This window comes from Saccopteryx leptura, chromosome 5 (assembly GCF_036850995.1).
Source record: "Saccopteryx leptura isolate mSacLep1 chromosome 5, mSacLep1_pri_phased_curated, whole genome shotgun sequence".
In the NCBI taxonomy this organism is placed as follows: domain Eukaryota; kingdom Metazoa; phylum Chordata; class Mammalia; order Chiroptera; family Emballonuridae; genus Saccopteryx; species Saccopteryx leptura.
In genome coordinates, this window is record NC_089507.1 from 182,949,195 (window position 1) to 182,962,778 (window position 13,584).

A 13,584-nucleotide genomic window follows, 5' to 3' on the forward strand; every position below is an offset into this window, starting at 1 on the left:
TGGGCCTGCAGTCCCAGCCCCAGAGCGGGCGCCTTGGTGCTCTGGGTGCAGCTTTCAAAGCGCGGTTTCCCCCCAGAGGGCACAGCTCCCTTGGCGCACAGTCCCACGGTGTCCTACCATTCTCTCAGACAGGCTCTCGGAGATGGAGAGCCATGTTGGGTCACGTGTCTTACCTGTCCTGAGCCCACCGCAAGGAAGCCTCATTCCTCAGAGAGGACTCGGATAACAATTCCAGCCTAATGTGAGATGTAAGAAAGAACATTCAGTGACATCCTGCTTTCCAATCGTGTTGGCAAGAGGTTTTTAAATACAGACTCACAAATATTTTAAACGATGCCTTAAGACAGTGGTTCTCAAACTTTTTGAAGTTGGGGTACATTTAAAGTCCTACAAATCATTGTAGACACACTATATACAAATTTCTGAGAAATATGTTATAATAATTAAGTCAAATATTAAAGAAAAAAAATAAAGTCCAAGCGTGCTTTTATGGTAATTAAATAAAATAAATATGACCAAATTAAATTTATTTTGACATTAAAAAACATTTTTATGTTACATGTTTTGAGTTATGCTTTTTAGAATTTGTAAAAAGGGGGTTAAAAAAAATGACAAAAAAAGTTATCTTTTTATATATATAGATACAGTCTTAGTAAGATTCAATAAATTCAGCAGGTCCCGGAATGAATGTTAAGTTTTTTCATTCTTGTGTTTATGAGAAACATGAGCCTGATGTGTCCTAGTGATTTCTTCAATGTTTGAGCATATATTTGAAAGGCAAACTCTCATTTCTGCATCAATAGATTGAGAATTCCTCTTTTTACTCTTGTGTTGAGTGCAGAAAACTCCCATCATACATATCGTCTTAACTTTACACCAAACAAAGGATAGAAGAAACTTGTCTCCAGTCTTTCCAGGGTACATGAGGGATAGTGTCCAGCACCACAGCTTAACAGCTTTTTGCCACCTAATTAGGCAAGTGAGGTGGGGGGTTGAGCAGACTGTCAGCTTACAGCCAATTCCCATACCTTTGTCCTCCCAAAACCTAAACTCCCAAAACCCTGTTGGTTTTTTTGGTCCCCAACAGGCACATATTTCTCTGGAATACTGTAGGGCGCACCTGGAAATCTTAGGGTGCACCAGTGTGCCCTGGCGCACACTTTGAGAACCACTGCATTAGATAGCATTAGTCCTGTGTAGAGCATTTCTGCCACACGAGACCCTTGTCCTTTCATACTCCTGCACATACCTGCAGGAGTTCAGACTGGACTTGTTACTGGATAGGTCTTTTTCTTTTTTTTTTTTAAATTTTTATTTCCACTTTAAGAAGAGTAAGGAAATTTAGGTAAACAACTCCACAACCAAATGGACTATTTCAATTTAAATGACCATGACAGGTGATTTATGTTTTGGGAAAACTAATTAAATAGCATTTTTCCAAGGAGACTCATTCCTGACAAATTAAGCCTGTATATCCCTCCTTTTAAAGACAGGGGTCTTTCCACACACGGGAGGAGAACCCAGTTCTTGTTTCCCCCCATTTAGATTGCTTTTTCTGATGATCATACACGAGATTGAAAATGATTCTGTGAGGCTCAGATTTTGAATTTTGCCACATACACAGTTATTTTTCCATGTTGAAACCAATCTGCTCATTTCTTATTACAAATTTCTAAAGCATGGTATTTCAAAATAATCAATGTTACGTGGGGATTAGTGGGGTGATGTAGGTGTTGGCCAGGCCGTTACCTTCAGTCGTCTTTTTTATTTGGGGACCTAGGGGAACCCTGTTACATTTTTAAATGATGAGGGGGATAGGACAGAAAGGCAGTTGGCTGAACTGAAGGGGTCCAAGGGTATGAGTCCGTCCTTGTTCCCTTCAGATAGCATTCGCACACACTTCTCACTGAGGAATTACAAACGCTAAGCTGTGGCACTGTCTCCTAAAGTTACCCCACACTTTTCAAAAAAGATCTCTCCTCTGTGAATCTCTTGCAAAATGACTGACCACAAAACATTCTTTCTTCAACTATGCTCATGTGGTACCCTTTTATTATGTAATCAGGAGACTTTTTTTCCTAAGGGTTATCACTCCAAATAATGACTCTTCTGTGGGAATTGAGATTCATCAATTTGGTTTTGCTTCTTCTCCATTCAGAAGGCAGAATTTTCCCCATTCAGGGAGAGACTTGTAGATGTGTTTGCAAAAAATAAATAAATAAATAAAGCCCCAAGATGTCTCTCTTTAAAATCTGAAGACAGGGAAGCGCACTAAGTACAGAACTGGAACGGCGTGGAGGAAGGTGCATCAGCAGAACGCAGAGCCGTAGGGTTAGCAACACAGCCCTGTTCGGTACCATGAAGGCAGGCCTCCAGCTAGGCTAGAGAGACATCTTTCTCAATAACTGAAAAGTCGAGGGAAAAAAGAAACATGGAAATGTAATGAAACATCTTCATTATTGGAAAGCAGAGTTATCTCCTTCAAAGCATTGCGAATCCTTACGCAGAGTGAATATTTGCAGAAGGGTCTGTGCCTTTTCAGTCTCACTGAAAGCTGTGCCTGAGAGCTTCCAACTAGGGAGCGGTCTGCTCTTCGGAGGCTCCGGCTTCCTCCTCGGCCTGCAGGATGGAGTGGTGCGGGGAGGGAGGCTGCTGGTGGTGGGGCGACCGGCTTCCTCCTTGGCCTGCAGGATGGAGTGGTGCGGGGAGGGAGGCTGCTGGTGGTGGGGCGACCGGGGCGGACCTGCAGAGAAAAGAGTCACAGTGAACACAAAGACCCGTTTGCAGTGCTTACCAGCTATTTAAAAATAGTTGCACTTTGGTTGATTTAAACTGTTAGGTAGATGCCATGGGAAAGGCAGGAAGTGGCTTGCTATCTTAAATGACCTTTATTGTAGAGTGTTCCAAGCTATAATTTCAACGAGGAGAATAAGAAACGTTAATTCTCAGAGTGTGCAAGCCTTCGGTTGCAAAGTCCTATTAAAATACCGGTTCTTTATCCTCTGTAAGCAGATGGGGGAGGTCAGTTCACATTCATAAAAGATCTCCATGCTTTCTGACAAGGGTAGCAGCTTCTGAGCGCCCACGTGTAGGTCTGTGTAGTGAAGAGCTTATGACCAGAGAGCATTGCTCCTCGGGGCCTTGTGTGCAGTTTCCTTGGGGGATTCCTGGTCATAAGAGCGTGCGGTGTCCCAGGCTTACTGTTTTCCTGGACATGTGGCCCATATGTGCCAGTCTGATCAGGAAATTGGTGCCATGCAGCCTGGTCTCTGCTGTGTACCCCACCAAGCAGGACCTCTTCACCTCATAGCACCCAGGGTAAGCCATCTTTTCTCCATGAACTCCTCTCTCTCTGTACCTTGGGGGGGGGGGGTCTGGGCTGAGGAAGAGATGAGCAGCATGAAGTAAACCTCAGAAAGTTCCAAGGTGGTGATCACACTCTGTCACATCATGGCCACCGCCCCAACCCCCACCTGCAGTGGTGATGGTGCAGGGAGGATCAGAACGAACTGGCCTTTTTTTTTTTTTTTTTTTTTTTTTTGTATTTTTCTGAAGCTGGAAACGGGGAGAGACAGTCAGACAGACTTCCGCATGCGCCCGACCGGGATCCACCCGGCACGCCCACCAGGGGCGATGCTCTGCCCACCAGGGGGTGATGCTCTGCCCCTCCGGGGCATCGCTCTGCCGCGACCAGAGCCACTCTAGCGCCTGGGGCAGAGGCCAAGGAGCCATCCCCAGCGCCCGGGCCATCCTTGCTCCAACGGAGCCTTGGCTGCGGGAGGGGAAGAGAGAGACAGAGAGGAAGGAGGGGGAGGTGGAGAAGCAAATGGGTGCTTCTCCTATGAGACCTGGCCGGGAATCGAACCCGGGTCCCCCGCACGCCAGGCCGATGCTCTACCGCTGAGCCAACCGGCCAGGGCCCGAACTGACCTTTCTTATGACCCACTGGCCACAAGCTGTGTGGCAGTCCAGCTGAGAGAGAGCATGGCACAGAGACTGGAGAGTAATCTGGCTGTCCCCCTCATTTCTGGCTGTCAGAGAACCAGCCAGCTCTATGGGATCCCACGCTTCACCCTCTGGGCTTCCAGCACATTCTCATGAACATCTTCTGTGTCCCACAATGGTTGACCCCAAACAGTGGGGAGCAGTGCGGCCAAGGGTCTGCCCTCCGGGAGTGGTCATTCCACTCAGACACGGACCAATAACTGTATTACCATGCAACTGCAAATTGTGGTAAATGTTTGGAAGGAGCAGCAGAGGAAACATACTGGAGACATGATCTAATCCGGGAGGCTCCGAGGTTTCTGGGAGTAAAGTGGCATTTAGCTGAGACCTGAGCCAGGAGGAATGAGTGTCAAGGTGGCAGGTAGAGTGCCCAAGATTGAGGAAAGAACCCGCTGCAGCTGTCACAGAGGAGAACATCAGGGACAGAGACGGGATGGAGGGGAGACGGGCCGACGAAAGGACACCTGGAAGGTTGCTGGCCAGAGTTCTGTAAGTGGGATTGTGTTTCCCGCTGGCTACCACTGCTATTGAAAGAATATTCCTGAAGGAGGAAGATAAAAGCATGTGAAACTAGGACTCATCCTTTAAAATGCCAAGTAAGGCCCTGGCCAGTTGGCTCAGTGGTAAAGCGTCGGCCTGGCGTGCAGGAGTCCCAGGTTCGATTCCTGGCCAGGGCACACAGGAGAAGCGCCCATCTGCTTCTCCACCCCTCCCCCTCTCCTTCCTCTCTGTCTCTCTCTTCCCTTCCTGCAGCCAAGGCTCCATTGGAGCAAAGTTTGCCCGGGCACTGAGGATGGCTCCATGGCCTCTGCCTCAGGCGCTAGAAAGGCCCTGGTCGCAACAGAGTGACACCCCAGATGGGCAGAGCATCGCCCCCTGGTGGGCGTGCCGGGTGGATCCCGGTCGGGCGCATGCAGGAGTCTGTCTGACTGCCTCCCCGTTTCCAACTTCAGAAAAATACAAAAAAAAAAACAAAACCCAAAACAAAAACAAATAAAATGCCAAGTAAAAGGGAGAAAGGAGAAACAAACTTTTGCTTTGCCAGCTGCTCCCAGTGCGGCTCTGCCAAGACAGGGCACTGGATGGAGAGAGACCTACCTGCTTCAAGTTCCTGAGAGCATCGTCCCAGCAGCACGGCACCACTCCCTGTCTGTCAGGGACACAGTCAGGACCAAGAGTTCTGTCCTATGCCTTCTAGAGGTTGACTCTTATAACTCTGACCTTTGCTATGTTTGGGGTCCTGAGATTTCAGAGGCTCTGTCCATTGAGAAACACGATCCCCTCAGACCCTCCGGTCCAGCCAGGATGTGTCCGAACTCCTATACGGCAGGAGCCAGCAGCCCAAGCGACGTTCGTGTCCTCTTGTGGCTCCTATCTACTCCTTGCTTTGGGAGCGGAAGAACAAGGAGTCCTAGACAGGCACAGCTGTCACGAGGTACATGCAAGTTGTGGACTCATCTTACGACTTAGACCTGCAATTGCACAGGGACACAAGGTCCTCCTTAAGTCTGGGGATCCAGGCCCTGCAGCTCCACCTGGATGTCGTGTCATCTCTGTTTTGTGGACCTGAGTACAATCATTCTAGGTTCCCCCGTAAGAGAAAAGGTATTTTGCTGTTTTTTAAATTTTTTTAAATTTTATTTATTTATTTGACAGAGACAGAGAGTCAGAGAGAGGAACAGACAGACAGGAAGGGAGAGAGATGAGAAGCATCAATTTTTTGTTAAGGCTCCTTAGTTGTTCATTGATGGCTTTCTGATATGTGTCTTGACGGGGGGTTGGGGGGGCTACAACAGACCGAGTGACCCCTTGCTCAAGCCAGCGAGCTTGGGGTCATGTCTATGATCCCACGCTCAAGCCAGCGACCCGTGCTCCAGCTGGTGAGCCTGTGCTCAAGCCGAATGAGCCTGCGCTCAAGCCGGCGACCTCGGGGTTTCGAACCTGGGTCCTCCATGTCCCAATCTGATGCTCTATGTGTTGCACCACCGCCTGGTCAGACAAGCAGTTTTTTGTTTGTTTGTTTTTAGATTAAACATGTATCCTATAACCCATCCCTTGGATGTATGGAGAAGCCTCTTTGCTGGAAGAGAAAGCAAAAGCCCCTCAACAATACAGGATATGGCTCAGTGAAACCAGTCAGTTTCTATTGATTAAGTGACTCATATGATGCCCCTAACCCAGGGCCTCCTGAAAATCTCAGCCGGCTCCAGTTTGTAAGAATTCAGTGCTGCCTTTCAGAAGGGCTGTTGCTCTTCACGCATAAGTTCCCTGGGCTATTTCATGATCTAGCTCTTCGCTGGGTGCAAGCAGAGAGTGTCCTCCTTGGTCTCCGTGTCATCACCAACAGGGGACAGACTGCCATTGGCTATGGCTGCAGTGGGTAATAACTTCTTATAAAAGCAAGAGGCTACTGGGACCAGGACACATCTCGGGTGAGGAGAAGGTGCAGCAGAGGTGGAGGGAGACAGGTTGTGCCGCGCCTGCCGGGGGCCGCTGGCTGCATAGACGTGCTGGGGAATCTCGACAGCCAGGCCTAGGGACCCTTTCTTTTGCTGCTGCTGCTGCTGCTGCTGCTGCTGCCCCTCAGCTGTTCTTCTGGCTTGTCGGCACATGCTGGGAAAACTGCAAACTGGGTAGAGCTGCTGCTACCGGGAGGCACTGCCACTGCTGGAGGAAGAGAGAGGCTGGCGTGATGCTGACAAGAACAGGAAGTAACCCAACCAGCAAGGGGAAGCAGACGGGGTGATGCGGTGCTGCTGGGATGATGCTCTCAGGAAGTTAAAGCAGAAGGACAGGTCTCGCTCTGCCCCAGCCTGTGGTCTCCCTCCAGTGCCCTGTCTTGACAGAGCCTCACCAGGAGCAGCTGGCAAAGCGGAGACCGGCCTGCAGAATCCCAGCCCCAGCGTTCCAGAGGGAGCAGAGAAGGAGGCCTGGAGCTGGGGGATAAGTGCTCGCACACTGCACACTGGGATTTTGCTCCAGTTGAAGCCTGGACCTAACACTCATCAGCTGTTAATTCTGGGAGAACCAATCTGGACTCTGGGTTCCCCAACCCCCTACCACATCCCTTTAATGAGCGTCCTTGCATTGCTGTATGTTAATTGCTGAGCAAGGCCACTCTAGTCTGGGAGTCAATCGGCACAGCCTCTCCCTCTGGGAACTTACCAGCGAAGGTAAAATTTATTCCGAACCCTATTAAGTGGCCCAAGAGACTGGAAACTCTTTGGAACCAGCCATGGCCATGTGGTACCGTAGCACAAGGCTCATGGCATGGGAAATGATGCCCTGAACATCGTTCTGCCTTACCTGGACTTTGCTGCCACAGGCTGGTTCTCTAAAAATGTAGAGAATTGTTGAAAGACTGCAGAAAAGGCCAGGAACCAAAATATCCGAAACACCCAGTCCCAGACAAAAGCAATAGTTAGCTTTTTATTCTTCCCTTATGTGATCAAGGAAATTGTTTTGGTGACTGAGAAGATGGATTGGGGAGAATTAGCTGTAACTCAGTGGCTGTGTAAGGCCGAGCTGCAGTCTGGCTCAGGCATAGACGAGGACGTTTCCAGAGCATCTGGCCAGGGAGTGAGCTTTATGGTCCAGGGCTTGGGGACCCAGGGTTTCTGTGTTATTGAAGAAATGCAGTGGTGTCTCAGGGCTTCTTCCAGCTATCGGTAGCACTCTCATGGGTTTGCATGGGAATTGCCTCTATTATCTGTGGACTCTTCATTTGAGGTGTGAGCTCCATCCCTTCTGCTGGAGTGATTGAAGTGCTACTCCTGCGTGTTTATCCCCACGCGAGGCAAGATCAGCCATATCATTGCTGGCCCTGGACCATGACAAAGACCTTCAGAGACCTAAAATGACTGTTTTCCTGGCTGTTCGGAACTTCAGAACTTGGGGCTAGCTGTTTTTTTAAAGACATTTAGCATCCCATGAGCATCGACAGGACAGGTGTCATCTTGGTCCTGTTTCTCCCCGGCTCTGGCTGGCCCTTCTGTATGACTACTTTTCTAATAGGGAGGCCAGGTCCACTGGCTGTAGATTCCAGGGTTATCTTCCCATTTGAGCTTTTTTTTTCTACTTGTCTAGGCCAAGAGGTGAACCAAAGGGGAGTGGGCGGGGATGGAGCGTGGAGGAGTCATGTACGAAAGGGGTTCTCAGGGGAACTGGCCAGAGGTCCCAGAATCACCAGAAATAACTTTGATGGCACATAAAAAAAGCCTTCTGGCTCTGGGACTCAAACCTATCTAAATGCCATCATAAAATCCTCAAGAAGTAAAGAGAACATGTAATACCTGCTTGCTTTTATAGCTCCCCCCCTCCAGCCAGCCCACAATTGCTGGGCTCTGTTCGTCTGTCCTCCCCTTAAAATGAATGCTGCCCAGGAAGCTCGAAGAATTTCATTTATTTTTACTCTATTTCCTGGTATCAATGACAGACCACTGGCTCATCCGCGTGGGAGATGACAAGTGGTTGCAAGTACATCTGATCACAAAGAAAGCTTCGTCCTGTAAAGGTGCCAGGAACATGAGTTGTAACAGTTTGCCATCTGAGAAATACGCTGTCGCAGGGCTTATCAGGGGAGACAAGCCAAAATCATACCTAGGAGTTTAAGGGAACTCAAATAATAGTGAGGTTTTCCAGAAGGGGAAGTGTGAAGAGATAAAACATATTTCAAGCAATCTCTATAATTAGCCATCAATCCACTTGGGAATGGCAAAATAGAGGTAATTCAAAAAATTTGTTCAAGCACTTAGGTTCACTTTCCTCTTCTACCACCTTTATAGCAAAACTCTCTAGTTCAGAATTTACCAGTCTGACCTGTACGTCCCCTTTTATTCTGTGAGCTGGAAGCAATGTTTCCAAAGGACTGAGCGAGCACACAGAATTCTTGATAAGCTGTCCTTGCACCCCAGTGGGATGCATCTTTTAAAGCTTGATGGAATTGCAGCTTCCTGAAAACCCCCTGCTATCCTAAGGGACACTCAAAGGCAGGGACAGCTTAAGCCTCTTCACATGCATAGGCTCCTTCCAAAGTCGCTGGGTTCTCCTGTGCAGCCCTGGGCAGGGAGCAGCAGCTCAACCCCTGCTTGGGGATCAGCCCCCAGACCTGGTGGTCCCGGCAGGCTGCCTCCATCATGCACAGCAGCTGCTGAGAAGTGGGGCTGAGGGCAGGGATGGGTTAGCTGAGCTGGGCCAGCCCGGCCCAGGCCAAGGCCCTAGGGGCTGGTGCTGAGGCGATGGAAGAGCTAGTGCCCTCCTAGGACCTGCCCTGAGGTGAGAAGCACTGCCCACACCATGCGGCCTTTCCCGTAAGAGCTGCGACTCCAAGGCAAGTCTATCTTTCTGTCCTCTCTAAAGACGATGTTGCATCATTGTCTGCTACAGAGGTGATTGAAGAAAAGTATTCTAAGTATTATAGAATTAGGTCAATTAATACTTTATTAATAGATTAATAATTCTTTAATATGATTACTCTATGATTCCATTTATATGACAATATTGAAAAGGCAAAGCCAGAGGAAGCTGAAACAGACTAGTGGTTGCCAGGGTCAGGGGTGAGTGGGGTGGGGGGTTCCCCATGAAAGCACACCACAGGGGAACGTTTGGCGCTGAGGGGACTTACATGTGTTGATTGTGGAGGAGGATACACAACTGTATGTGTTTGTCAAAACTCAAAGAACTGTACATGGTAAGGAGTGAATTTTGCTGTATATAAATGCCTTATTCAGTAATTTGTTCAGTAAAGCCTGCTGGCCGAGGGACTCTATTCTCCTTTGTAAAAGAGACAGCTAACACAGGTCTGGGGGAGAAAACCAAAAGCACTCTTTAGCCCCCCAATCCAGGTGGTGAGCTGAGGCCCTGGTCAGGGCCTGACTGGTAGGGGGCCCTGGGATGTTTGCCAGTCTCTCTCCTCCCACCAGCCTATCAGCATGCCGAGGAAGGGGCCACTCTACTCCCTGAACGTGGTTCAGTCAGTATACAGTAGATGCTCAAGAAAGTTGTGAAATTGATGACAAGGATGGTGGCTCACCCACCAGGCCACCTAGGGAGCCCCCTTCCCTATCCCCACCGCACCCCCTTCTCTCTCTCTCTCTTCCTTGTCTCTCCCCCCTCCCAGCCCCATCCCTATGGGTGTCTGATATATTTCTACCATCTTGCAGCTAAACGACCATTAACCTAGATGTGGTCAGCAGTTTTTATAGGAAAAGAAATCCAAAAGATTTCCCCCAGCCTTACAAATCTTAAAAAAACTTCTAAAGGCAAAATATAGGAACTCACCTGCATACACCTGTGATTCTCCGGGCCAGTGGCGGAGGGGCTCTCCGGACACACGGAGCAGCCTGCTCACAGGAGTGGGAGGCTCAGTGCGCTAGGGACTAGGGGCCCCGGCTGGCGAGGCTGCAGAAAGTGGGAGGGTGAACGCTGAGGACGCCAGGGCCTCGTGAGAAAAGCCCCCAGTGAGATGTGAACTTCCTCCTGAATTTGGTGGGAAATATAGGACGTTTCACAGCTGTCTGATGCCCTCTGATGTGGTGAGTCCTGGGAGGAGGGACCACTTTCTTCTGTTCACTGTCGGCTCCCGTGGTTCAGGGCCAGCATTTTCAATGGTCACTGAGTTAGTTGAATTGGTGTCTGTTTGGGGCTTGGGGCTGGAGAGTAGTGATCAGAGGAGGATTTAACAATAGGTGCACCGGGCTTGCGCCCTGGGCCCTGACTTCTGAAGGGCCCCTCAAAACCCCAACTTTACACTTTTTTCTAATGACACCAAGTTTGGTTTCATATGTGCAATTTTAACATTAATAGTACAGAATATTTTTTATTTATTTAAAAATATGGTTAAAATGTATTTTTATTTTCCCTGTCTCTCTTTTTTTTAAGGGGCCCAATATTTTCTTCTGTGCCCGGGGCCTCAACCAACCTTAGTCCGCCTCTGGGTGCTGATGACTAATGGTCTAAAAATCTTCTTCAGGCTACTGCTTGGGGAGAGGCGCAAGGGACTCGAGTGGAAGATGTGGAAAACGTAGGGGCCCAGGTGATGAGCGTCTCAGCTGGGGCAGCTTCCGCAAGGGCAGAAACAAAGAGTGGACATTCGTACAAGTATGCTACATGGGTGTTAAATGTGATTCCGAAGCACAGATGGTACAGAACTTCACTGCCTGCTAACACGGGCGCTGGCCCAACCCCGGGGCCACTTAGGATTTGGGAGAAAAGGAAAAATTAAGTTTGGGGTTGATCAACCTTCCTTGCTCTAACATGAACAGACTGGAGGTGCTACTCCCAAGCCCCCCAGGTGGAGAGGTGCTTCTAGGCTTTTAGATTTTTGTCATTTCTTGTTCTAGTAAAAGCCAGAGCAGAGAGAAAGGGAAGGTTTATAGCCGGTGGCACACAGACATTCCTGGTGCAGCGATGCCCGTGCGTGTCTGTGGGCAATGACAGAAAGGAAGGAGATGGTTGGGTTTCTACAAAGTCTATAAACAGCCAACTGCAGCCGATGGCCCCAACCTGGGACTGTCATGGTGCAGTGGAGCGTGAGATCAGATTTGGGGTGGAGAGGAGGGTACAGTTTGGCAGAGGCCCAGAGGGGACTCTCGCCAGTGGTTTGTGGGGCTCTCAGGCAGAGGTGGCCTCGGTTTACAAATGATGACACAGGTGGACGAGGGAAGCTCCACACTGGGTGCCTTTAGTGCAAGTGTCCCCACAACCCCAGTTCAGCTTGGGACACGTGCTTGTCCTGTCCTGTGTGACCCGCCCTCTATCAAACACTGAAGCGAGTCCCTCTGTCCTTCTCCCCCGCCCTCCAGTCCTCAGCAGGCTTAGCATGGGCCCAGCCCCCGAAGAGCACTGCCTTGTGCCTGCTCTTCATTTTCTCTCTTTCCCTTCACTGTACTGCCCAGGGACAAAATGTAAGCCGCAGGTCCGAGGAGCCCCTGAGTACAGGACTGAATACAGGAAGCTAAGGCTTCCTGGGCACCGGAGTGGTTTCGGTGAGCTAATATCCTCTCCCAGAGAAGACACTTAGGTGACTGTGGGCTGGCCAAGCAAGTATGAGGTCCAGAGGGCAGCCTGGTGCAGGGACCCCGATGGGGACAGCGGGCCGCAGGCACGCATTGTAGCTGCTGCCTCAGATGGGATTTCCTCTCTCTCCTTCTCGCTCTCTCAGAAATCTCAGTCCTGCTTTTAAGACCTTCCAATGGAATCAGTCAAGCACACCCACGTGATCTAAAAACCTCCCCTTACTTAAAGTCAACCGATGAGGGGTTTTAATTATCAATACATCAGCAAAATCCTTTCACAGCGCCAGCTAGGTTAGTACTTGACTGCATAGCCCTGGACAGTAGCCTCAGCATTCAGAGCCTCCGGGCCGTGAAACCGCAGCTCAATCTGCTTCAGACATGGAGAAGTGCTAACAGGCCTGACATCTCTGCAGGCCACTGGGCGGTATCCTTCTGAGGTGCCGCAGGCAGGGCTTTGATGCTGGCAAGGCATCTCTTCAAGTCTGGAGGACAGCTAGCGCTGTCATTGTGGGGTGCTGGCGCCGAATGGGGAGAAATCGTCACTGCTTGTGACAAGTCTGCTCAGAGGCCCTAAGCTTGCTATTCCTTTCCCGAGATCTGAACTATTACAATGTCCAACATGATTAGCGGAAAGTTTTGACTCCAGAAGCACAGCCCACGATGAGCAAGTCCCCCAGCACATTCATCTCGGGGAGCTTTCTAACCCAGCCTTTTAGATACATCGCAGGGTGGATGGTTAGCCCAGGAGCTTGCCCTGAGGATGTGCGGGGGGAAGGTGGGCGGCACAGGAGAACCTAGAGCAGCTGGGCCCGAGTGTGGCAGGAATGTTGCAATGAAGGAGCAGGTGTCCCCAAACTACTGCCTGGGCTGCATGCAACCTTTTGAGGCCATTTATTCGCCACCCCCCCCCACCCAGCCGCACTTCTGGAAGGGGCACCTCTTTCATTGGTGGTCAGTGAGAGGAGCACTGTATGTGGCGGCCCTCCAACAGTCTGAGGGACAGTGAACTGGCCCCCTGTGTAAAAAGTTTGGGGACCCTTGGTAGAGGGTGTTTGCATCATAAAAAATATAAAACACATTGGAAAAAATGTTTACAAGGAATTAGTAGCATATGTAAAGAGCTCTTTCAGATTAATAAAAGGGACACAATCCATTTTTAAATGGCTTTTTTTTTTTTTTTTTTTTTTTTTTGTATTTTTCTGAAGCTGGAAACGGGGAGAGACAGTCAGACAGACTCCCGCATGCGCCCGACCGGGATCCACCCGGCACGCCCACCAGGGGCGACGCTCTGTCCACCAGGGGGCGATGCTCTGCCCCTCCCGGGCGTCGCTCTGTCGCGACCAGAGCCACTCCAGCACCTGGGGCAGAGGCCAAGGAGCCATCCCCAGCGCCCGGGCCTAAATGGCTTTTTAAAACTGATTTTTACAATGGCAAAGAATATAAACATACTATCACCAACAAAAGAAACTGAAGTGGTCAATGAACATACCAACAGATGTTTAACTCTACTAGAAATTAAAATTTTAAATGCAGTCATCACCAAGCTATCATTTGAGTCACCTCA